The 25,040-nt window shown below is 36.8% G+C and overlaps 1 long non-coding RNA gene across 1 annotated transcript in view; it reads left to right on the forward strand.

Moving 5' to 3' along the window:
- Positions 1-18,806, forward strand: part of LOC310898579 — a 43,385-nt gene extending 24,579 nt beyond the window's left edge. The window contains exon 4 of the long non-coding RNA XR_014583445.1: positions 12,121-18,806. This is a non-coding gene — a long non-coding RNA (uncharacterized lncRNA). The remainder of the gene's footprint in view (positions 1-12,120) is intronic.
- Positions 18,807-25,040: the final 6,234 nt, after the last annotated feature.

Here is a 25,040-nt window from a genome sequence, read left to right on the forward strand (position 1 = left end):
TATATCTCCAGGGAAATGATAATTTAGTATGAGATAGGTTGATTTTAAAATCTTTAACTCAAGCACACCTCTTAATCTTATTTACTTTTGGATCCTGATTCAGATTCACTGCATGGGCCCAGATATGATAGTATTTTCTTCTTGGATGTTTATACAAGGAATATTATACTCTGATGTTTCTTCTCATTGCTGAAAGGAAGAACCTGAGAAACTTAAGTAGGGAACCTATAAAATCATCAGAATCCAATTTCTGCCATTCATAGGACTTCTCAATAGTGGGGTAAGTGTAGGAAGACAAAAATAAACTGCCTTTGTCGGATTGTAATTCTTCCATGGGTACATAGTCATTAAGATTCTTCTGCAACAATACTGACAAAATAACATCAGAAACATAAAGAAGAAATCATACTAAATGTCTATGAAAAGACAAAACAACATTAAAGAAACACAGGAAAAATCAGAGGGAAATCAGAGCAATTATTATGCTATGCTGTTTTGCTCTGACATAAAAAAAAATGTTCCTAATAAATGTGATAGTTTACAAATGATCATAATATTCACATTTATATTCTAATTTAGCCTTGTTATTTTGCAGATTAAAAAGACTGAAATAGTAGAACAGCAGAAAGTCAGGTTTCTCTAGAAGCATGAATTCATCATCCGGTATTATGCTTAGAGATTATTATCTGATTGCATGATTCAAGGCAAAAGTTGCTTTATTTGCCCCATGAATTTTACCTGAAATCGACTAATTTAATTTGAGGCAAAACTAAGAGACAAGACCCCTATATTGGCCTTTGAAGTCCATACTCACAGCAGGAGGCTGTAGAGACATCCCACCTGATGTGTTGAGGTGGCCAGGAAAGTGACATTTGCCCCTGTAGTACCTGACAATTGAACTTTGAGGTCTTCAGTGTTGGTCCTATTTTGCTGATCCCACCTCTTAGTCTTTGAGGTGCCTTTTTATCCTTTCAAATCATTGTGACCTGTGGCCTTTTGTACTCTCTAATTCTATCCAGGCAGACCATTCAGTTTTCCTGGTGAGTCAGTTCCTGACCCGACTCAGAGATAACTGCTCATTTTGTCCTTGCTCTGCAGCTGTCTGAAATTCAATGTTACATTATTTACCCTATGGCCTGCTACATGTTAAATCAGCAATTCAATAAATATGCTTATGCTAAACCCATAAAACCATAAGGCAGCAACCAAAGTGCTGATTTAGCAGCTCAGCTAGTCTCTGTCTTGCCACTAGAAATGCTAAATATATCTGTGCTAAGTAGGCAGTTCAGTTAGTTAGTGGGCCATCTCAACTCAAGAGTTACTTTATCTTAGCGTTGATCCACAACCACCTGCTGCCTTTAGATTTCCCCTTACAAATGCACAACTTTGTAGATACTAAGAACCTAAACAGTAGGCTAAGCATGGCCTCAGTTGGAAGTGCTTCTTACTTATTGTGTTTTCTAAATCCTATTTCATGAAAACACAAACATAGAAGCTGCACGGATGGACTTGATGATCCTATGGGTCTTTTCCAACCTATGTTTCTATACTCTTGAAGACAGTTAATTTTGCATTGAATGGGATGAAATGTCTATAACTCTTAGATCAGGATTATAGACAAGAGCATGTAATAAATGTATATGCAGTCATTTTAATTCTTCTGAATATGAACAGAAAAGAAATGGGCATCCAGCAGGAAGAGCAAGAGCATTGGCAGCAGTAACTGCAGGAAGACTAGCTACAAGAAGTAAAAGAGCAGGAGAAGCAAAGGGGATGGGAAGGGATTGGGAATTCTGGGAGAAGAGGAGAGTAGGTATGCATGCATAAGTTTCCCAAAAGGCCACTTAGGAGTATATGTGGCAAATATTGAGGCCAACATAACCAGCAAGTCATTTTCTAAGGTCCTTTTGAAGGGGAAAAAAAAAAAAAGAAAAAAAAAAAAAGGAGAATCTTAAATTCAAATAGTAAAGAACCATTTTGTCTGGTAGATTATTTAAAACAATAAAAGAGAATACAAGGGAGTGAAGTCAGGAGGCAAGAAATGTTTTACATGATGCTGGTTAACACCATTTTTCACAACAATAATAAATAAGAATTAGTACTATTTTCACAACAATAATAATAATTAGAATTATTTTATGCTTTATCCAGAATTACATCAGAATCTTATCTTTCCAGTGAGTCTGCATTTATTTTGCTTGCAGGATATGGACTCCAAAGGTGCAAACTGTAAAAGCTCAAAGTAGTCAAAATATGCTTGAATACTGTAATTATTAATAATAACTAGGTTGTTACACCAGGCCATTTCTTAAGATGTTTTAACACACCACGTTGAGATATGAGCTACCAGATCTGAGGACAGTTACTTCACTATAAACCATATTGTATGTTTTATTAGTAGTACATTAAATCTTTTTCTTTGTTTGCCACTCTGAAAATAATGCGTCCACCCAGGAAAAACCCCTGCCAAGGAATGTGTTGGGCCTATCTGGCAGGGCTCAGACAGCAGGGGGCTGCAGGGTGCCAAGTGTGTGGGAGGAGGCCATGCCCTACCCGGTGCTGGTCCCACCATTTCCACACAGCTCTGGAACAGATGGGAAGACCTCATTGCGTGCCAGACTTCCACTATTGGGGAGCACATGGTGCCTCTGCTCAAATGGATTTAAGAAAGGGTGGCAGGAGACAGGTGAGAGGAGAAAGGGAGAATGTGTAAATTGCTATGTGAAGATAAGTGTCTGGAGAAAGGAGAAGTAGAGGAAAACAAGAAGCAAGGAGCAGCAGAAGGAAATCATTATGCACTGGCCCCAGTTTCCTGCACTGCCCAGTACCTCACCAAAGAGATCGGTACAGACTGACTGTTACCTGTTGTGAAAAGAAGGGGAGCTGAGCGACTATAAAGGCAAAGAAGAGGCAAAGAGACTGAAGTTGAGCCCTGGGAAGCTGGAGGAAAGGTGTTTCCTTAAGTGTCTTTTTAATTGTTCATGTCTACTTTTTTCTTCAGAACTTGACTCAGTAATTAGAAGTTTACCTAAATTGGCAACAACTAAATTAAATGAAATTCCCTGAGTCAAGACAGTTTTTCCTGCAACAAGGAGTCAAGCAATTTTTGTGGGAACACTCGATCTGTTGAGGAGAGGCAAAATGTCAGAAATACTGAGAAATTCTGATAGCTTAGCTGGCTCCCTCTCTCTAAAGTAGACCTTTCTGCCAGAATAGCTGCATCAGCTGATTTTCTTGAGCTATTCCATCTGTGTTTTTCCATTTGCACAGGCCTGCCGTATGTTTCCCCTCCTACTCACTTTGGCATCACATTCCCAGTGGCACTTGAACCTAATGGGCAGCTTTGGAAGGTTTAAATTGCCAATATGATCAGTTCCACCATTGCCTTTACTTACACTCCGGAGTACATTATTAGTATATAAACATCAGCAACCAGCCCATTAGGTTTTACTTAGCTAATGAACAATTATTTATTATTTACCTTCTTTTCTCTACTCTCTACATCTTTATTAAATTTGCCTAAAATTGTGTATGCATTCCAAGAACTGATTTTGTAGCTCTGAAAAGTAAAAATACCAAGGCAGCAAAAATATTATAGTTGAATATACAATTTAATATTCATTTTGGTATGAAGGCAGAATTGATTTGTCATGTTTGTTATTCCACAAGCAAGCTTACAATTTAAATTGCAACAATGATATATCTACCAACTGAAGTAATACTCATCTGAAAATAATCATCTCTTTCTACTGACTCCCACTTCTGAGCGTATCTGTCATACCTTCCAGTGTAGTAAAAGTACTTAAGCCCTGGAAATGACAGAATTTAAATGTAAAGCCAGTGAAGTAGGTTTGGGTGTCTCACTCCAGGGGCAGATTTAAAGTTCCTCTCTGGAACTCAAAGCTTCCCACACTTTCTTGAAGCAGTCTATTTTCTGGTTGTACTTTCTAAGCCATTGCACCTCTTTTATTCCTGAGTGAAATGCCTTTTAATGCTTCTTTGTCTTCAGAGAAAAATGTTCTTTTCTCTATGAAACTGATATCTCTTCCTTGCTGAGTCCATATAAATTGAACTCAGCTGGAGCTAAGCATCAGCTGGTCTAGCACTCATGAACACTAAGTAAAAAGAGTGAGTTTATTAGCAGTCTTGTTTCTAGATGTTTGGTAAGAGATGTCATTACTTCATTTGCCTAACATTTCTTCCTCCACTTTCTGCATTGCTCAAGCTTTAAATGCAGTTAAAAAAAAAAAAAAAAAGTACTTTAAAAATAAGAATATCTGACCAGACTGACAAAGCAGTAATGCTCTGTGTTGTATGCCCCCCTTATAAACAAGCATTTTGTTTCATCTGGCAGTCTGTATTTCGGGCAGTAGAGGGAGTCTTCTATTCAGTGCAGCCACATTCAGTTCCATTGATTTACTTCGAAGCTTGATGTTTGAGGGATAGCTGATTCAAAGGTCAAGGCCAGCACACCAAAAAAAGGATATCAAGCAGAATGTTTTCTCTTTCTTTTTATTCAGGGAGGATGGAGAACTAAGATCTTTTGCCATCTAATTGTCAGTAATGTTTTCTTCCAAAAAGAAAAATGTTAATCCACCCTTATCTTTCCTCATCTCAGCATTGGTTTGCGAAGGCCTTGAATGTTTTCAACAAGAGGTAGTAAAGATTTGGCTGCAGAAGACAGGATTTTTTTTTCAGGACATGAAACAGAAAGTCTTGCAAATAATGGCAATTTCCCCCCAACTCTTTGCACTGTTGCCTCTATCTATGTACCGTTGCCATTAGTATTGAGAGAGCCATTGTTCATTGTAAGAAAATATAAAAGAACATCATTATAAGTTCAGATTTCTACAGTGGCTTTCTGGAGGGGTTTTGATCAATGCAGAAGGACTGCCTGAAAAGAGAAACATTTTCCAAGAGAATGTATTACACAGAAAGAGAATGCCCTGACACTGAAAGAAAATAAAAGGGGGGCAGGGGGGAGAGAGAAAAAATAATGTACCTACCAGTAGGCTAGACAAAGGGCACAGGTCGAGGCCTTTTCTTTGAAAGCACTGATTAATGTGAGGTCCTGTTACCTGCTATAATCATCGTTTTGTTCAGAGTGAAAGGTTTCCTACATTCCTAATTTGTCTTAGGGATAGTAAAAGAGAAAAAACTGTCTACCTCGGTCTAAGGGTGAGACAGTTTCATTTTGCGTTCAGTTCAAAGTGCTGGATACAAAGGATGCAGGTTGTTGTACAAATGCTAACTGAGTGATTCCCTGGAAAAGCAGCCCCTGCTGCACACATCACTCAACTATTTATCTTGATGAGAAGGGGAATTTAGATTGTTTCTTAAATAAGACGTCACTGCAGCAAAGTTAGCAAGAACTGTTGAATCCTAATAGGGAAAAATCTGCATTTATATGCACATGTATACTCTCATATTAAGGAGAGACTAGATATTTGCATAAATTATGTCTCTGTAAATGATTTTTCACTGTGAAGTGTAAAATGCACTGGCAATTCCTGTTTTCCTAAGAGAGTTAACCTGTGTATATGAGGGTTCTAATGCTGTTTCCACTGAATCCCATAAGAGATCTCCAATTGATCAAAATTGGACTTACACAAACATTTCAGGGGGAGGGAAGGCAGTTCAGCACCTCTCTCTAATGACAGAAAATGATGAGTCACTGACTCTAGAGGTGTGTGTCTAGAATGGGAAACTTTGGAGCAAACAATATCACCATCATAATGACTTTCCCCACAAGCAGCAGACATTCTGTCCCAGACCTTAGTTTGGTTCAATAAAAGTGTGATGTCACATGTCGTACAACCTTGTTTCTGAAGACTGTGCCCAAAAATGGGAACACAGCTTTTGCTATTGTCACATTATTTTGTCAAGCAACTAAATGCTGGAATTCAGAGATGCCATGGAGTAATTGACCTCTGTGCTGTAATGAAGCACAGAAATTACATTACTCACAAAGCATGTACACCATCTACCACCTGATGCAAGCATACAGCAAAAAATATAAACTTTTCCAAAAAAAAAACACTTTTTTGGTTTAACACTACAAGAAGAGTCAAGAAGAGATATGGTTTTGGATACAGTTCACAGGATGTGGGACGGTTCATCCCTGAAATTGGTATTGCCAGGAATGGAAGGGAAATGTGAAAGTCCCTTCAAAAATCTATGTCAGATAACAGGGAAAAGGCAAGGCAAGGCAAGGCGGGAGGGAGGGAGGGAGGGAGGGAGGGAGGGAAGGAAGGAAGGAAGGAAGGAAGGAAGGAAGGAAAGAAGGAAAAGAAAGAAAGAAAGAGAAAGAAAGAAAGAAAGAAAGAAAGAAAGAAAGAAAGAAAGAAAGAAAGAAAGAAAGAAAGAAAGAGAAAGAAAGAAACTTCCACCTCCATCCCTACCTATCCTAGTAAAAGCCATGAGCACCATTATTAATTGGAGAGTTGTGTAACCTTTTGACTGCAAACTAGCAATCCAAGCAAATTGCAAAAGAGTCAGAGACCTGAAACATAAGCAAATATGGAGCAAGTATATTTTGGAACTTTGTCTCACAGTCAACATCATGATTATGCACTCCTTGAGCAAGTGTTTTCTAGCCATTCTGTACTTCTGACTGTGAGCAGTATTGATCACACAAGGAACAAGCTCAATATTTTATAGTAATGGTAAATATCAAAATTCACAGAGGCCAAGCCACCACCAAACACCACTGATACAAAGTACTATGCAAACTGGATTCTAGAGACAGTCCTTGTGCCTCACCTTACACTTTTAAGGTACCAATTAAGGTAAGGTTGCTAACTATTTATTGATTTGATAAGTCAAGTGAAGTACTGCTGATGTCTTATACAATGGTTCAACTTTTCCTTTTGCACTTTAAAACCAACCTATAAGGTGTGGGCAGCCATTCTTGAGTATGAATTGAGCTTTTAAGCTAAACTGGGATTTTAAAAAGTGTCTTTGCCTTTTACACTCAATACTTAGCCACAATTTGGTGCTTTGGATATTCTCAAAAGTATATATATATATTTATAACAGTGACATATAGTAAAGATCGAATGAAATTTGCCCTTTAAGTCCAATTTTGCTAAACTTAGAACATTTGAGGAAATGCCTCATGGCATTCCACCTATATGCCTCAGGATGGGTATTTTCATAATACTTAAGCTCCATCAGTTAAAACCATCCAACAATGTTAATATGACAATGTTTTCTTTCTCTATCACTCTCTCTCTCTCTCTACATATATGCACATATATATACATTTAAATGTATGTCTCCAAGATTAAATATATATGACATTTGTTCAGATATTCCGCCATTCTTCTACTTTGAAACAAACACTACAAACTTGTATGGAAGACCCCTTATGTCATGCAGATATTTCTGGTCATTTCATTGAAAATTTACCCATACTCTGCAAGACAAGGGAAATCATTTTAGTTGTCCACAGCACAAGCTTGTTAGCAATAAACCACTTCAGGCAGTACCAGAAAGTTATGCAAAAGAGCTAAATCAGTCAGCTTACATACACCAAAGTAGCACTAAATCAGCTAACTATCCTATTCTTGCTGTCTATGAAATGAAGAGAAATGAAAAATGAGACTGAGGAGGTGAAACAGAGGTGTCCACTGTACAAAGTAGAGATGCAGATTTTGTTGTTTTTTTTGTTGTTGTCGTGGTTGTCTTTTTCTTTGTTTTACATTTGTGATCTAATGTCAAAATATTGCAATTCAATTACTCTTTTTAAAATTAACTACAGGGCTACAGTAAGTTAGATAAAGATTGCCTATGCATTACTGATACAGATAGCAAACATGAAACATTATTTTATGCATCCTGTGAATTATATCCATCTTTTGTTGATTCTAAGTTCATGCACGAACTTTTCATTCAATCAAATAAATTATTTTCTAATAAGAGCTATATGCTACCTTTAGGTAAATCAATTTAATTTATTGATTTATATTAATTTGTAGTGTACTATATGATAGGAAAACAGACATCAATCCCTTGATTTATTAGGTGTGTCGTATCCTTTACTAGCCCTGATGTAAGATATTTCCTCAAGATGTGTAGACAGCTCCCGACTTTTAAGGGGAAGACACCATTCAACAAGGCAAGATCGAGTCACAAGAATGTGACTACAGCTATCTGCAAACCTAAATACCATTTTCTTTCCTTTCATTTTCACTGAAGCTTTGAAGTAAATACGAAAGGAGCCAGAACTGAGAAAATTACCTGAGGACTGAAACATTTTTGACATAAGTCGCAAATGCAGTTCAAGTCTTTTATATTTTTTCTTCGTTGTTCTAGTTTTGTTTCATCTCAGAATGTGAATGACAGTAGTGATGATGGAAAGATTGGACAGCTGGCCTCAGTTCCCCGTGTGGGATACAGATAGAAACACTGCGAGATGCCCTCTTTCAGGAGCCTCAGAGGCTGTGGGCAGAAACATTTAACTATTTCTTGCTGAAGGAATTGTGCAACAGGAAAGATTCCATTTCATCTCCACTTCTTCAGCAGGTCCTGTACACTAAAAGATTTCCTCTCTAAGTGGAAAGGCTGTAATTTCAAACCCATATGCAACTAACATGCTGAATTTGCTGTGCTAGCATTAAAAATTCTCAAATCTCCTTACTGCCGTAAGGCCCAGCAAGAAGTTGCTGAGCAATCCCTACTTTGATCCACCCACCAAACACAGAAGAAAGCACAAGTTCTTAAAATATTTTTAAATATAACCAATGTCCTATCTAGGACAATGTAGCATGAAATCTGACTTAGAAGTCAAAGTAGTTACCTATTCCAAGTATCGTCCTCTGGAAGACAGTTTAACTACTTCTGCCCTTCTCTATCCAACTGATGGCTGCCCCTATTAAACTACATTACTAGCCTGTGCTTTGCATTTTCAAGTTTCAATTATAATACATCATGTGTCACAAGGGGTAGGGATAAGGGATGGTACCAAGCCTGTACCCTTATATTCTCTGCCTTGGTACCTTATACGTTGTAGACTGAGGTCTACAAAGCACAAGAAGCCAATTTATATTTCCCACTACTGAAAGATCAAATCTCAGGCAGGTAACTGTAGGTACATTTTGACTTCCTCTGTGTCACTTGAAGAATAAGAACTTTCAAAAAAAAATACATCAACCATGATTTGTTATGATTCAGATACAAATGTTAGTAAATCGTTGTGACGTTGCTTTCATCTGCCTCCCTTTTTTAATGTTGCTTCTGAAGCTGAAAGGACAGGTGCATTGTACTCAGCATCATGGTGTGATAGCAAACAAGATCCAGAGCATGTGAACAGATACTGTAAGCCACCAATGACAGACAGAAACTTAAAAGGAAATGGGATAAGAAAAATCTTTACTAGCTCACGGAGGCCTCTTACACAGTTGACATCTAAGAGCCAGACTCATACACTTTGATAAAGTGAAGAAAGCAAGAAAGCAACCTGTATTTTTCATTTCTTCATGATGCCAACACCTGACATGGCAAGCATTCTGAGATTGTGATCAGGTCTATTCTCAAGGAGAGTACTAATCATACGTCAAAAGAGGTGTGACTTTTTTTTTTTTTTTTTGCAAATACGTTCAGGTAATTAAACATATACACGCTTGCCACTGATACTTCATCAATATGGTGTATGTGCAATGTGTTCTTATTTATTTCTAATTACCATTACACCTGTGATCTCCTAGAAACCTTTACCCAGCAACAATACAAATGCAGAAGTCTCTACAGAAGAGTAGGGACAATGACTGACAGCAGATCAGTAAAATTCCAGACTAGAGGACTTCATTGTCCCAGGAAGGAAGAGATCTTTATTACTTGAAGAATCAGATTAGGGTAAATAGCAAGAAGAAAAGCACATGAACACCATAAGTCAGGCCCAAAGGCTGAAAGAGAATACAGGCAAAATCTGCATGCTCTAGCATCTTAAGGCATACACCTAAGACTTTCATAAGAAGTCTAAAATTGAAGCTAAACATTGTCTTAGGAGTTGTTTACCATCTGGTCTAAAAAATAAAGCTGTTTACCTATGCTATGAATTTTAGAGGTTTTTTGATTTATTAAATTGACAACACAATAGGTTCACTGGTGCCTGTCAAGCCATATATCATTAAATTTACTTAGAAAGCAAGATACAGAAAAATATAGCCTTATACAGCCATATAGCAACTTCTACTATAACAGAGCAGAGCCAATTCCAAAGCGTTCCTCTACAGTAAGCGGTCTTAATTTTTTATGTATTAAAATAGTAAGTTTTAAGTTCAAATGTGTCTCCAGAGAGATCAGATAAGGAATAAAAAACAATTAATGAAGGACCTTCCCTGTCATTTCTGTCTTAACCTAACACCATTACAATAGATCTTATTCAATGTGGATCTATTCCAGACAGCTGTAACTGCTCTAAATCCATAAATATTTTGTGCAGAATAAAATACTTAAATTAGAGGTTATCTATCCTTGAAGATTTCTATAAATAAATGGCAATCTACTATGAAACCCTGATAATTTTCTCAAATATAAATATTCAGTCCAGCTTTTAATGCCGCATACACATTAAAAATACTTATATTAGCAGTCACCTTGAGCAGATTTACATTTCTCCAATTTTTGCATTCAGTTTTTGCAGTTAACATTTTAGTGGAGATTAAGTCACTAAGAAACCTGTTCTTTCACTTCTGTCTTTCAATTCAGTTCAAACTTATCTGGCAATAAATTCAACTTATTTTTGTTTACTTCATTACTGTGTACAGGTCTACTCCCCATTCCTCATGCCGCCAGATACTAAGTCATCTTAGCTGCCTGCTTTAGTGGACTTGATTTCACTTCATAGTTTTATTTTCTGCCTTATCATATTATTCCTATAATTCAGTGTTGATTATTATGATATAAAGTTTAGAAACAAAATATTTCACTAAAGCAGACTGAGAAATAGATAATGTTATATTCCCGATCTAATGCAATTTTTAAATTATGTGTATTATCCATTTATTGATGGTTCACAATAGAGGACCGCAGCAAATATAGGTAAGTCATTATTCACTCATGAACAGCTCAACACTTCTTACGGAAGTTGTGCTATATGAGTGACAGATATGCATTTTATCAGCTAAGGCTCATCTGCCCAATACCTTCTATACCACATATGGTCAATTTTACAAAGTTTGTGTCTGTTTGCTTTCCTTGTCTGGGTTGAACCTCACTGCTTGTTATTAACAGCATCAACATGACAAAATAAGTGAGCCATTGCCTTCCTTTAGGTGTTAACAATTCATTTGATAAGGAAGAACATGCTGAATCCCTATGTTAACATGAGCAGGTGCTGAAGAAGGCTGAAATGCCTAATCATAACTGCCAGTACAGACAAAAAGAAATTAAGCAGACTATTTGCTGTGGCCAGAGGGAATAATTTTTTCAATTCTCAGTGTATTTGCTTTTTTCCTAGTCATGCCAAAACACTGTTTGTGTAGTCAGGCAGGCCATTAAAGCTAAAATACTGAAGTTGGTAACACAATAAAGTTAAATAATTGCAGCCTGTAGTCTTTTTCTGAGTTATTTGAAAGATGACTATTGTAAGATAGATTTGCTTCTGGTAAGTGATATATTTTAATGGGTTTGCCATAGAACAGATGGGCCTGGCTGGCACAAAGTTACAATAAGTGGCAGTGGAGTGTATGGTAAATAACTTCAACAGGGGCAACTCAGGGCAGTCAGATCAATTAAACAAGGCCCTGTTAAACCTTTTCAGACTCAAATTAGCATTGCTGGCACTGCCATTAGAATTTGCAGTTAAATGTCAGATCTGCTACTACTTTCATGCCCAAAGCACTGAATGTGAATTTAAACATTCATGGACTTGCTCAATTAGTAGCTCTAATTTAAAAATAAACACCTGGCCTCCAACCTCTTGCTTCAACTGGTGTGCTCCAGCTCAAGAGTTGCTGTTAAGCTGACTCTACATTTCCGAGAATTAAAGCACCTTTATTATAATGGATATCCCTTATTTGAAACCTGAAGTTTACTGAATAAGAATTTACTTAAAACAGATTAGTGTATTTATCAAGCAAAGTCATTTTACAACTTTTGCTGTTACTTCCTTTTCAGCTTTTGCCAGTCTCCTTTCAGTCCTTCACCAGAAGTTGGAAGCTGCTTTCTGCAGTGCCCATGGATGTGTATTCCTGCTGCTGTCCTCGTGACTGTACATACCAATCAGGCAATACCTTACATCATCTCACTGATTTATCTGAAAAAAAGGTTTCAAACACCCTTTAACTGCAAGTGGGAGGTGACAGGCATGAACAGCTTAAAGCAGGGAGAAGAGCAGGACTATTCATTTCAACAGCAGCCTGAAATTTTCCAGCTGAAGATGTATCTCAAGGTGCAGATATAAATTTACAGTTTTACACCAAGTCAAACATAAGTGCTGACCTCTAAAATTATGTCTCATGTTTTTACACTCCTGAACTATTGCTTCTTGAAACACATTTAATAAACACAATGAAAATCTTATTTAGATCATAACTATCAAAAGTTAAAAAATGATTTCTCTTAAAGGTGAAATTTGAATTTTATGTTTAAAAAGAGGTTTCAAAAATGTTGTGTTTACATTTGAACTACAAACAAATCGAGAAGACAATTGGGCATGCAGAGATTCCTAAAGAAAAAATATCCAGTTGAGTTCATTAGTATACATCATCCCAGTTTTGTCTGGATGTCAGCTGTATGGCCATATAAATCAATTTTTTTATTCTAAGTGTCTTATTTCATGACAGCTGACCGCATTCTCCTGTCTTCAATGCACACTGTAAGTGCTGTTGACTTACATCTATGTGGAATGGGTAGATGACCTACTAACCTCTTCCCTTGGCTTGCATGCTTAATAGGAAGTTGAGCTACAATTGAGGAACAATATAAATTTACTCATTGATTGAATAAATATTGTCATCTCAGAAGAATTCCAAATATAACTGTTGTGGTTTAACCCGGCTGGCAGCTAAACACCACACAGCCGTTCGCTCACCCTCCCCCCTCCCTCTCTGGGATGGGGGAGAGAAACAGGAAAGTGAAGCCTGTGAGTTGAGATAAAGACAGTTTATTAAGACAGGAAAATAATAATAATAATAATAATAGTACTAATAATAATAATGTGTACGAAACAAGTGATGCACAATGCAATTGCTCACCACCCGCTGACCGATGCCCAGCCTATTCCCGAGCAGCCGGCCCCCCCACCCCGGCCAGCCACCCCTATATATTGTTTAGCATGACGTCAGATGGTATGGAATACCCCTTTGGCCAGTTTGGGTCAGCTGTCCTGGGTCTGTCCCCTCCCAGCTCTTGCTGCACCCCCAGCCTGCCTGCTGGCAGGACAGAGCGAGAAGCTGAAAAGTCCTTGGCCTGGTGTAAACACTGCTCTGCAACAATTAAAACATCAGCATGTTATCAGCGCTCTTCTCATCCTAATCCAAAATATAGCACCCTACCAGCTACTAGGAGGAAAATTAACTCTGTCCTAACTGAAACTAGGACAATAACCTGGAAGGTTGGTCTGTTTTAAAAATTCAAGCTGTGTTTCTGAAGAAAAATAAGAAGCAGATCTGGCTTTGGAAATGTGCTAAAAGGCAGTCATGCTATTAGGAGTACTGCACTATATGACAGGGTATGTTATATTGACTACTGATTTCCCTCTTTCTGAAGTGAAATTAATTTAACTCTAGCTTCAAATCTGCAAAATGAGCCTCTTACATCTTAGAACCAAAGTACAAGCATTGAAGAACAGAGGTCCTTTCAGTGACTTGTATTGCCATACCTACATTAAATTCTATTTTAAGAGTTGTCAACAGAAAAATATCACCTTTTTCTCACTCTGCTGATTTGTAGTAGTTCAGAAAAAGAGAAACATATCCATCTGTAATTTATTTATTAATTTCACTGTCATGATAGGGAAGCCTGAAAATGGATGAGTACATATCGGATTGAAGGAACAAGTTTTTATTTGGAGCTTCCTAATAATTCCTGTATATAAGTAGTAAAATCTTTTGGCCCTGATTTACTGAATACTACCCCAAGAAATCACTGCAAATAAGATCAAGTCTTTATGAAAGACATTTACTATAAAACCTGCTTATCATTCTTTTCCCCATTTATAATTTTCTTGCGTTCCCATGTTCATATGCATACAAGTATATTTGATAAGGAAAAAAGTATGACTTTTAAATATATTATATTATTGGCTAATTCTTCAGCAAGTTGTACAAGAACAAGAAATGCTATTACAGAAGTAACAGAAATGAAAATTTCATGAACTTTAAATATATGCAGAGAGAGAAATCAAAGCACAGAAAATCCACTGAACAGGGAATGTATTGAGTTTTGATGACTTCCAAAAGGATATGTGATTTTAAAGGTTTAGAAAAATCTGAAAGAAAAAAAAAAAGTGACTGCAATCAGATAAATATCTTTATAATATAGTACAGTATAATGGGGAATTCTGGCACACACACACACCAAAAAAAATTTACTTTAGAAAAGTTGAATCTGGACATAAACTAATAGAAAACATGCCAAGAAATTTGTCTAGCATCAGAAAACTAGTCATATTAGGAGTCCCATAAAGCAAACATTTTGCAATTCTGCACCTACAAAATCTGCCTTGGATAGAAGAAAACAGAATAAACATGAGCATACATGAGCATGGTGAAGACAGCTGCACATTCACTGGGGTGAAAGCAAATAGTATGAAAAAGAAATGGAAAGGTGTGAATTGCCTCATTCATCTAATATGATAACTCAGAAACCTATCAGTAATCATCTAAAGCTATCATCCTGAAACCTTATATAAAGCTCAATACCATTTACAAAACTCTCCTTGCAAAAAAAAAAAAAGCAGCCTGAATATATATATTAAAAAAAAAAAAAACTATTTTCGGTATTATTTTAACAGAATTCTAGGTTTGATTAACTCATTTTTACATCCTAAATGCTAGATAGAAATCTTCCATGTGTTTTTTTTTTCCAAGCTTTCAAAATCTTATAACTGTTATAACTAAATTCTTGTCAGATAAAACTTGACAACTTAGAATGAGGGCACAAGGTAAAACAAGCAGAAATCAAGCTAAATAGTACAAAGACTACTCTAAAGATGTTGTTTTTCATATTTCATTTTTTAATCTCCATTTTCCCCTATTTTTGTGAAATTGATGTAAAATGCCCAGATTTGTTATAGCACAGTTACATCCATGGGCTTAAGCATAGAACTAAATCTATGCAGAAAAAATATGTATACTTTTTCTTACCATTCACCAGTGTTAACTCTAGAACGTTAATATCAATACTAATCTGGGTTTTGCCCTTCAAGATATGTCTTAAAATAATGCTGTATAAATAAAAGCAAGATTTATAATGCCATTGAGCATCATAGCCAGTGAATATTGTTGTAAGAAATGCAGGATTTCTATAAAGTTCTGGCTTTAAATCTTGGAGAGAATTATTTTATCTTCAGAAGGTTGCAATAAATTGGCATTTTGTTCATTTTAGCACAGTAAATTTAACATTGCAGGGAATTATAAACAGCTAAAGAGGGACTGAGCATACCTAATAGGTTCATTAAGTCTGAAGTGCTGAAACTTGTTATTTCAAAGAATCAACAAAAGCAAGGTTCTGAGAAGGACACTTTGCCAGTAATTGGCCAAACAAAATTATCTGGCATGACAGGAAATCAGCATCTGGCAAAAAGCCAACTTCTAAAGCTTTCATCAGCTGTTTTAATCAGCAAAGATTATTATTCTAACTTTAAGAAGCTTATGTGATTTATCTTCATAGGTTTGACAAAAGAAAGTCAGCAGTCATTTTGGAGAGAGGCACTGCTATTGTCTTCTGGGATCTTTTAGACCATCGGGAAGTAGTACAATATACATGATATACTGTGTAATCCTTATGTTCCTGATTGTATGAGCTTCAACAGAAAAGCTCTATGTGATGATGCCCACATACCTAAGTGTGAAATCAGACATAATGCAGTACCAGTGCTCCTCATTCTTTTCACCATAACATAATTACATGTTACGGAAATGTATAAGAATCTAAGACTAAAAAAGATAGTCTTAGAGAGGTAACCACCTGAGAGAGGTAACAATAAAGTCATTCATGATGGTGATAACGGACTGGTTACTACTGACTCACAGGAAGCCTTCCCTTGTATTCTCAAGGCAAACAGCAGTCTCCAGAGTAAATAATAATTTCCCAGGAATACTAGATTTTCTATAATACGCATAGTACATTTTACAAAGAAAAAAGCAAGCGAAAATGAGTGAAAAGAAAGTACCCCACTTAAAGCCTGTCTCATTATCAGATTTAGAGTCCTACAATATTACATTTTGATAGCAGTGAGCTGCATGGAAAGAGCCTATATTGACTTAACAGGAGTCATGACTTCTCCCTGGGCAATCTCTTTCTGAGCCATTAAACCCAGTCCAGAAATTTCCAGCAATTTAGAGGATGAATGTGTCCAAATTCATATGCAAACAACCCTAATGATTTAGGAGTGTAGTCTGAAGGACAGATGTTTCAGAGAAATGCTGATATTGAACAGGACCATTTCAAGGCCTCTGTTTTGGTAAGACTTTGGGGATCCTTGGTAAAACAGGCTATATCGATACAAAATATTGGAAGCAGACTAATTCTGAGGTGGTTTTCATTTTGCTTGTTTGTTGGTTTTTGTTTGTTTGTTTGATTTGGTTTTTTTTTTTTTTGGTTGGTTGGTTGGTTGGTTGGTTTGGTTTGTTTTTAATGATAGAGATTTAACACCATCTGATAACCATTTTGACTTAAAATTTGTAATAATTGATTCACATAAAATATTGACCCAATATCTTAGAGCACACAGAGCATGGATAAATAAACACTTTTTATCTAGAAGATGGATGCTTTGGCCTTCCATATTAACCATCCTTCTGCCAAAAGCTTATTACCACATTAAATGCAGACAGAGACCACAAATGGTCTTCGATTTTTGTCATGAAAAGTCCACCACCTACACCATTTACCAAGTAGGCAACTAAGAAGATGTCTTTTCATGCTATTCACTTACTACTAAAAGGAGTTGTAGGTGCAGAAATTTTCTAAGCCTTTTAACACCTTGCCAAGAGATATATTTATGTTGCTAAGTACTGACAAGTTTCTTGTCCTTTTTGTCCCTGCACATGAAAGGGGCATGGTAAGCAGTGGTATAAGAGTTAAAGCTGTATTAATAAATAGCAGAATTAGGAAATTGCTGAAACTAGCTAAAAGGGACTTATTTTTTTCACTCCTTCTTCCATCAAATATTACACTTTCTTCATAGATATTTCTTAAGTAATTATTTTTCCTAAAGAGGGTACTGGTTTCACACATCAAAAAAAAAAAAAAAAAAAGTTACCATTACCAGTTACTGTTTTATAAAACATGAACTTTCATGGAACTACATTTTTCTTTCTCTCACTAGACCACAACTGTTTTTCTTGCATGGGTCTACAGGCAGAAGACTGATAATTTTATTCTCAGGACAAGATTTACAACTTCTAATGAGACAACTTGTGAATTAACAAAGAAATGCTAAACTCTGAAGAACCACTGTACTGCAGAGGAAAGTTCCTGTGGGAACACATTTATAAGAAAAAAAAAAAGTCTTATGGTATTTCTGTTAGCTTTAACTCCTTCCCCCATTGTTATATAATATGTTTTGATAAATGTATGGAACAAAAACCATAGACACAACTTTCAAGAACTTTTTAAAGGTATTAAACAAATGACCATGGCAAGCCATCTGGCCATTCCCCCATCCTTCCTACAGGCCTACCAATAAAAGGCAGACTTTAGTAGTAACCTCCCTTAAGGTCCAGATCTACCAGTACTGGGAACACCCCACCCTCCCTGAAAGCCTAGAAAGCAGACATCGTGCCCTGCCAGATCAAATAGCCAACTGAATGCCAGAGCAGAGGACCGCACAAAGAGCAGCCTGTCAACACCCCATCCCTTTTAAGCAGAAGTGTCTGCAGATAAAACCCCTCTGTCACTCATAACTGAGGAAACAGCACAGTTAAAATAAGAAATCACATCAGCCCATTGAGACTCAGGTTGTTTAAAAGAGTAACAGGAGGACCAGAAACAGCATAACTGGGGCTGCATGATACTCAGAGGATGCTCTGAAGTTTGGAGTGAACTTTTACTCCCTGCATTGACTGACTGTTTGGCATCTCCAAGTCTTCTTTTCAGCTTCACTCCACACCTTTTCATCTTCTCTTATTCTACTATGACTATTTCCCTCCACTGCATATTCAATTGTTTCCATTTATTTTACCTCATTACAACTTTATTTACTCCCCACCAAAAACAAATTTACTCCAAGCTGTTTCCTACCATCATACTTTTCCTTCTGTTCATTCATTAGCACTCTTTCTAACTGTCTCAAACTGAGTAAATCTTAATTAAGACTACAAATTCCTTGAAATTGAGATTGCCATTCCTCATTTTACTTTTGGCAGGTGCCTGCCAGAAGAAGTATAAAAATAATGCTGGAAAAGTCATAATAAGAACAAGGCATTATGGGCTTACATTTAATAACAAGCTTTATCTTCAAGTATTACAAAATTACCAGTTTAGCCCATATGTGACAAAACAGTGAGCAAGCAGAAACTCTAAAAAGCAGTCTCAAAAATGAATCATTAAACGGCCTGAAGTATTTTGAGGTGCCTCTTTCACAGCCAATACAAAGATGTGGTAGCATGTAACGTATATCCTCTCTATCTGGCAGGGCCCTGAGTGCTCATCCTCTCCAGAGAGGTTTGGCTGCTGCAGCCCAGGGGCTGTGCACCCAAGGGCTGCCCAGTCCCGCTGGTGGCCATGGGCAGAGGTATGGGCACTGGGCCGTGGGCATTGCAGTGAGACTGCAGCCAGGCCATTTCTGTGCCTTAGTAACAGCAGTCTTGGAGCTGACAGTAAGCTTTAGTTGCAAGCTCAAAGCACAAACAAAAATGTACTCAAAGAGGTACAGACTCTCTTCCATGGAAAAGCTGGAAAAAACTGATGGGTATCAAGGGCCATTCTCTCAAAAGTAGGTTCAAAAATGTCAGATAGAAAGCTTCAACAAACAGATCTCCAACCTACAAATGTGAAGGCCATTGTTATTCCATGGTCTTGCATTAAGGGAAAATTGAGGTAGGCTAAGGAGGGATTGTCCTTTCGCTGTATTGCTCTAAACGTATTTGCTCTTCAATCTCACTTTCCACGTCTCTGTTTTTCCACCTCTTTCAGAAAAGCTGAAAAATAATGACTATGACTAGATGTTCCCTGGATCTGAATCTATATGTATACCAATCTCAATGTCTGAAATACTAGGTATGAGTTACCTGTTCTTATGAAGGTTTTTAAATGCCAAGTCCAAAAAGCCAGAACAAAAGATACTCTAAATAGATCTCTAAATTGTGTTATTCTCTGGTTTGAGCTCTGTGATTTGAAGACGTAATTTTATTTATTCTCTCTCCAATTTGGTATGTAGCTAACCTATTCATTTCCGGAAGGCCCTATTGCTTTCAGGCAGCACAGACAAGTACAATCTGTAAAGAAATGTGAACAAATATCCCGGTCCTAATACTGAGATGTATTAACCTGTTCCTGCTATCTACATGCTGAAGCATACAGCCTGAGATGATCCATTTGTTGCAACCTCCTGGCACCAGTGTGGAAGCCCCATTGCAATGTCCTGCAGCAGTTCGGAAGTTGGCAGGGGGGTTCAGCAGCCATCCATGATCTTCACATCCTGCCCCAAACAGATCTTTGCCTTTTGTGTTTTTATAGACCCATTGGTCACTCAGGAGCACTCACTCCTTTGTAACTCATGGGCGGCATCTCCAATAACAGGTGGTCTCTTATTGACTGTCTGCCGTTGTTTCTGTGGCTCTTTTGATCATTTCTCGGTGATAATGTTTGGACTTTTGAAAAAAACACCATCCAGACAGAAGCTGATATTATACATATTGTTATTCAAAAACATCTCACACAGGCAGCAGAAACAAACAGCATTTGTGCTGAAAGGTAAACAAACACACATCAAATACAAATATTCAGAATTAATGTGTATTAAAATCACTGCTCTATTGAAACATTCATAATTCAACAAATGTTATTTATTACTTAGGATCCTTTGCATAGCATGCAACAGAACATTTTATGCTTATTACAATCATTGTTTGCATTCTTTGCATTCACATATGTACTAGATCTCTCACCAGAAAAAAAGGAAAAGAATTTACGACGGTCTCTATTCGGAGGAATTTACAACATAAGAGTATTGTAAATTTGAAGAAATGATGCAGCATAAAAGACTGCTGAGGTAAACTGTAAGAGAATCACACAGTTTTGCAGTAAATATCATCATCATAGTTCCATCAGATTTTATAGCACAATGAGACTAGGTGTGATTAACATGGGTTTAGATGTTTGAATTGGACCTATTTTATACTCATGAAAACAACTCTGTATGCAAGAAAAACAGTTTAAAAAGAAACAGTGCATAAAAATGTGTCCACATCAACAGGCAGGAAACGAAAAGTTAAGTATTACAGTTCATCTCAACTTGTTTGGTTTTATAAATGCTTAGTGTGGATAATGTCAATACTATATGTCTGTTATAGAATTCCTATATATACATCTCAGGAAACATGGAAAAAAAAAAAAAAAAGGAATATAAACTTGTGAATTCTATTTCTAAACCTTTTGGGTTAGCCAGTGAAACAAAAACAAACAAACAAAAACTTTTAATGAGGAGACATGCCAGTCACATTTAAATCTAGCATAAAACTGAACAGAAATTGTTAACAATTTACAGAATCTTTGTCATAATCAATTAATGTTTCATGATGAATATTTTTCTGAAAAACTCACTACAGCTTTAAACTTCAGTTTCAAATTACAGGTGAAAACTCCTGGGGAAAAAAAATAATAATAAGACAACTGAGTAGGAATAGCCCTCAGCATTTTTAACACAAGTATTATGGCTACCATAAAGTTTGGCTGATTCATAGACATGGAGAGCAAAACAATGGCAAACTTTCCTAGATCTGTGGTGGATGGCAGAGGTAAAAATCAGGAGCCCTCCCTTGAATTCTCTTATTACTTCAATTTAGTGCAGTTACTGTTATGTAGTGCGTAGTGGTCATTCACAATCACTTTATGTCACCTTCTACTACAACTGGCGGGAAGCTCAAAATAGATTTATGAACTAATAATATATTTCTGTCCCCCCAGAATACTGGGCTTCCATTTAACATGAGAGTTAAAATAACATAACCTTAATTCAATTAATATTTAACATTTTTTTAATTACATAATACCTCGAACTAAGTCATTCAAATGTGCTAATGTGCTGTTAATGTCTGCTGTTTAACAGAAAGTAATTTGCTTGAGGTAGTTGGAGATGAAAGAGTGCAAATTCACATACAAAGAAATATAATTTATATTTTTAGCATATTAAAATTTGAAAAGTTTTCTAATATACCCCAATGTATTACACCTTGTTTTCATTACACTCACATCTGATCTCTCACAACCATAATCATCTAGGATTACTATTAAACATGCACGTGTTTTGAAAGGAGGGTAATCTTACTTCAGTTTGAAGTAGATAGGGCTAGACATTAAAGTCTGCATGAATAGTCCATTTCCTATTAAGACTCATGCAAGCTACCTGTCCTCCGAGGCTCTGATTTTGCAGCTGTCATCTTTCCCAGAGTTTGGGCAATGAAGGAATCTTTTGTTCTACTGAAAAGTGGTGCATTGTTCCCTGCTCAGGTGCCCAGAACAAAAAGTATAAGGCAATATAATGAGCTTCTCTCCAGACTGGCTTAATGCTTTTTTCTTTATGGCAGATTTTTCACTGAATGAAACTTTCCTTGTTCACGCTAAGAAAAATTGCCACTTCTGTTATATTTACAATCTTGTGATACATTATAAAGACTTCAAAATATATTGAAATGGCAATTACTCTTTAATCCAAAAATAATATTTTACAGACATGGTTATAACAGTAAATTAAATGTTTTTATTTTGCTTGAGTTTTCCCCACACTTTATTTCAACAATAAACAGGTTATACCTAGACATTTCTAAAATGCTATTCATCCGCTTTTGCTTATTCTGGTTGCTAACCTGAAATCCTGACCCCATGAGATTTTTTTGGTTTATTCCCCCTGAATTGCTAGGGGAATGTTCTTCAAAGTTATTTTTGCCTATTTTACATACTTTTTAATATACCTAGTGACAGAAAGGGGTTTTCTCACCACCTCTAAGTCCCATTAAGTTCATGATACAAAAAGAATTACAAAGGTCAAGTGATTGGCTGTGGAATAAATTCCCTGTGAAATGCACTGTCTGATTTTTTTTATTCTCAGGTACGTATTCAGCTCTCTTCAAGAAGACTTTGTGCAGCAGAACCCTCTAGTGAGAGGGAGAGATTTCTCTTCCCTGAGGACTAACTTTCTTCTTTCTCAAGGGGGAGAACATTTCAAAGCACAGGTGCAGTAGGCAAATAAATGAGCTATATCAAGGCGGTGAGAACCTGTTAACTCATGCAAAAACTGACAGTGATCCTGCATTAGCATTTCTGTTTGGATCAGGAACGTACTTTCAGTGCAAATCTCCTAAACCTCCTCAGTTTACATGCTTTGGTTTGTATCAGAGTTGTCTCAGACCACACAAAATGGATCCCTCTAGATGAAACTAAAGCAGGAGATGTAAAGCAGAAGAGGGGCCAGACTAGAGCTAGTCTGAAAATAAAATCTCCAAAACATGTATAGCATGGATTATAAATCCTCTTCATGAATCGGTCTGAAAGAAATTTCCACATCTGTTCTTACTATGCATCACTACTTGTCAATACAGACATAGTGTCAGAACAAACAGGCCTTAGTAGGCCATGGGTACTTGTAGGGCAGCAGAGGGTGTTGTACAGCATTTGGTGAATCTCAAAAAGTTGTTGAACTGGCTAAAGCCAATCCTGGAAGCAAAAACCTGTCAAAGATGCACTTCACATTTATTTCTGTTCTATCTGTCTGTCACTTCCTACTGAAAGAATCAGCTATTCTTCCAATCGTAGTTAAAAGAGGCTCTTCTAAAGAAAGCTCTGGGGTAACTACAAAGCAAAAGTCTAGGCACAAACACCTCAAAGCCCCGCCTGACCTGGGGTCTGATCATAAAAGGATTGCTATGGGATGGCTGTGCTGACCTGAAACACAGCTCTCTAAAGTCTAGGGATAGATTCCATGCTGCAGGAATGAAGGCTGAAGGAATACAGTGTGCAAATGAGAGCTCCACCCATAAAGCAAGGTATGAAGTATTCAGACTGATGCTTCAGTGTTCTGAAGTACTCAGACTGATGCTGCCTACATTTTGCCAGAAACAACATAAGAAAGGAACAGCTTATGGTCCAAAAGTGGCTTAGAGCTCTTTATCTCATTTCCACACTACTGAGTTCCACTTATACAGGTGTGTATGCTCTGAATTAAAGGATAGCGTGCAAAAGCACTTATGCTGTAAATTCTGGTTAAATATAACCTACCAGTTGGGGTCCTAAATATGAAGGAGGGTTAAATAAATCATGTTTAAAAATATATATTCTGAATAAAATATTAAGCTCTTTCTTTATCAGGAGGATATGGTGAGGTGTTCTTAAAGGCTATTACATGCATTCCTTCCTTAGCTGCAGATTGACCATAAGGTCTCTTCATCACTGCTTTGCACATTTTGTACCAGAAGATGGTATAATGAATGGTGTATGTAAAGGTCATCAGATATTTAAGCCCAGAGTTTACTCCTAACAGTATTTAATATTTGATAGAAGTTCATTCTGACAAGTTAGAGTGGCTGTAAAATGTGGTTACCATGAATGCACCAGTGAAAGATGCTTTCTGAATGTATAATAATATATTTACTGCAAATATAGATAAAACTTATGAAACCTCCACAATTCTGTGAAGTGAGAAATGTTTTTCATATCTGCTATATTGATTTAAAAAGCTTAGAAACTCAGTAGTTATTCAAAACCATGCTTAGGAATCCTCTGTAGTACATTTCAATAACATACAGTATCAGTGAAGAACCTAATGTGTTATCCTACTGTTATCTTGTACTTACAGGTATAAGCTTTTTGATTGCAGAATATCTTCTCCATCCTTTTACTGTCCTTTTCTCAAAAACTGATTACCTACCCATGCAAACCACAGCACATTTTTCCTGCTTGGACACTGTGGTTTTGCCCCAGCTTGCAAAATTGTTAGATTTCCTCACTTTTGATGTCTGACATGCAGGTAGTCAAAAGGTTTGCTATACAAATTATTTGATTTATCCTTTAACATACACAGTACTAACTAACCCATGTAATTAATTTCCACATTACACAATTTAGATTGTGAATTTAGTGAGGCTTATTAAAATACTGGAAATATAGACCTAGCCACAGTCATGCATCAGATGGGTTGATGGGGAAAAAATTCTCTGCCAGCTTCACAAAATATCAGTCATCTGCTAATAGAATTTAGGAGAAAACTTCCAGTAACCGCAGGCTTTTTTGTAATCCTACCTGATAGCGTTTCTTTTGTAAACCACCATCCGAATGGATGATCAGCTGCTAATCAAAGAAATGTCTTTCCTGACTGTATTAATCTGTTACATATCTGCAAAGTGAAAAGCAGACTGGTTCTTCAGTTCAGTACAGTTTATCCACTATAAATCTAGTGAATACAACGTAGAAAAACAAATTTGTCTTTCACTGATTAGAATCAGCAGACTAACATGTATGCTCTAAGGACTGCTGAATAAATCAAGTCTGTGATGTTAGGTATGAAAGAAGTAATCTTTTTTCTTGCAGTTCTGGCTGCCACTGTGTGCAGTTTCAGGCTATGTGTAATCCAATATAATGGCCACCAGAAGGGGCATCTTTGCTCCTCATTTCTGCCTCCACTTGTGTGCTCTGGCCCGTTCCTTTGCATTAATGAC

This window comes from Anser anser (assembly GCF_964211835.1).
Source record: "Anser anser genome assembly, chromosome: 4".
Lineage (NCBI taxonomy): Eukaryota > Metazoa > Chordata > Aves > Anseriformes > Anatidae > Anser > Anser anser.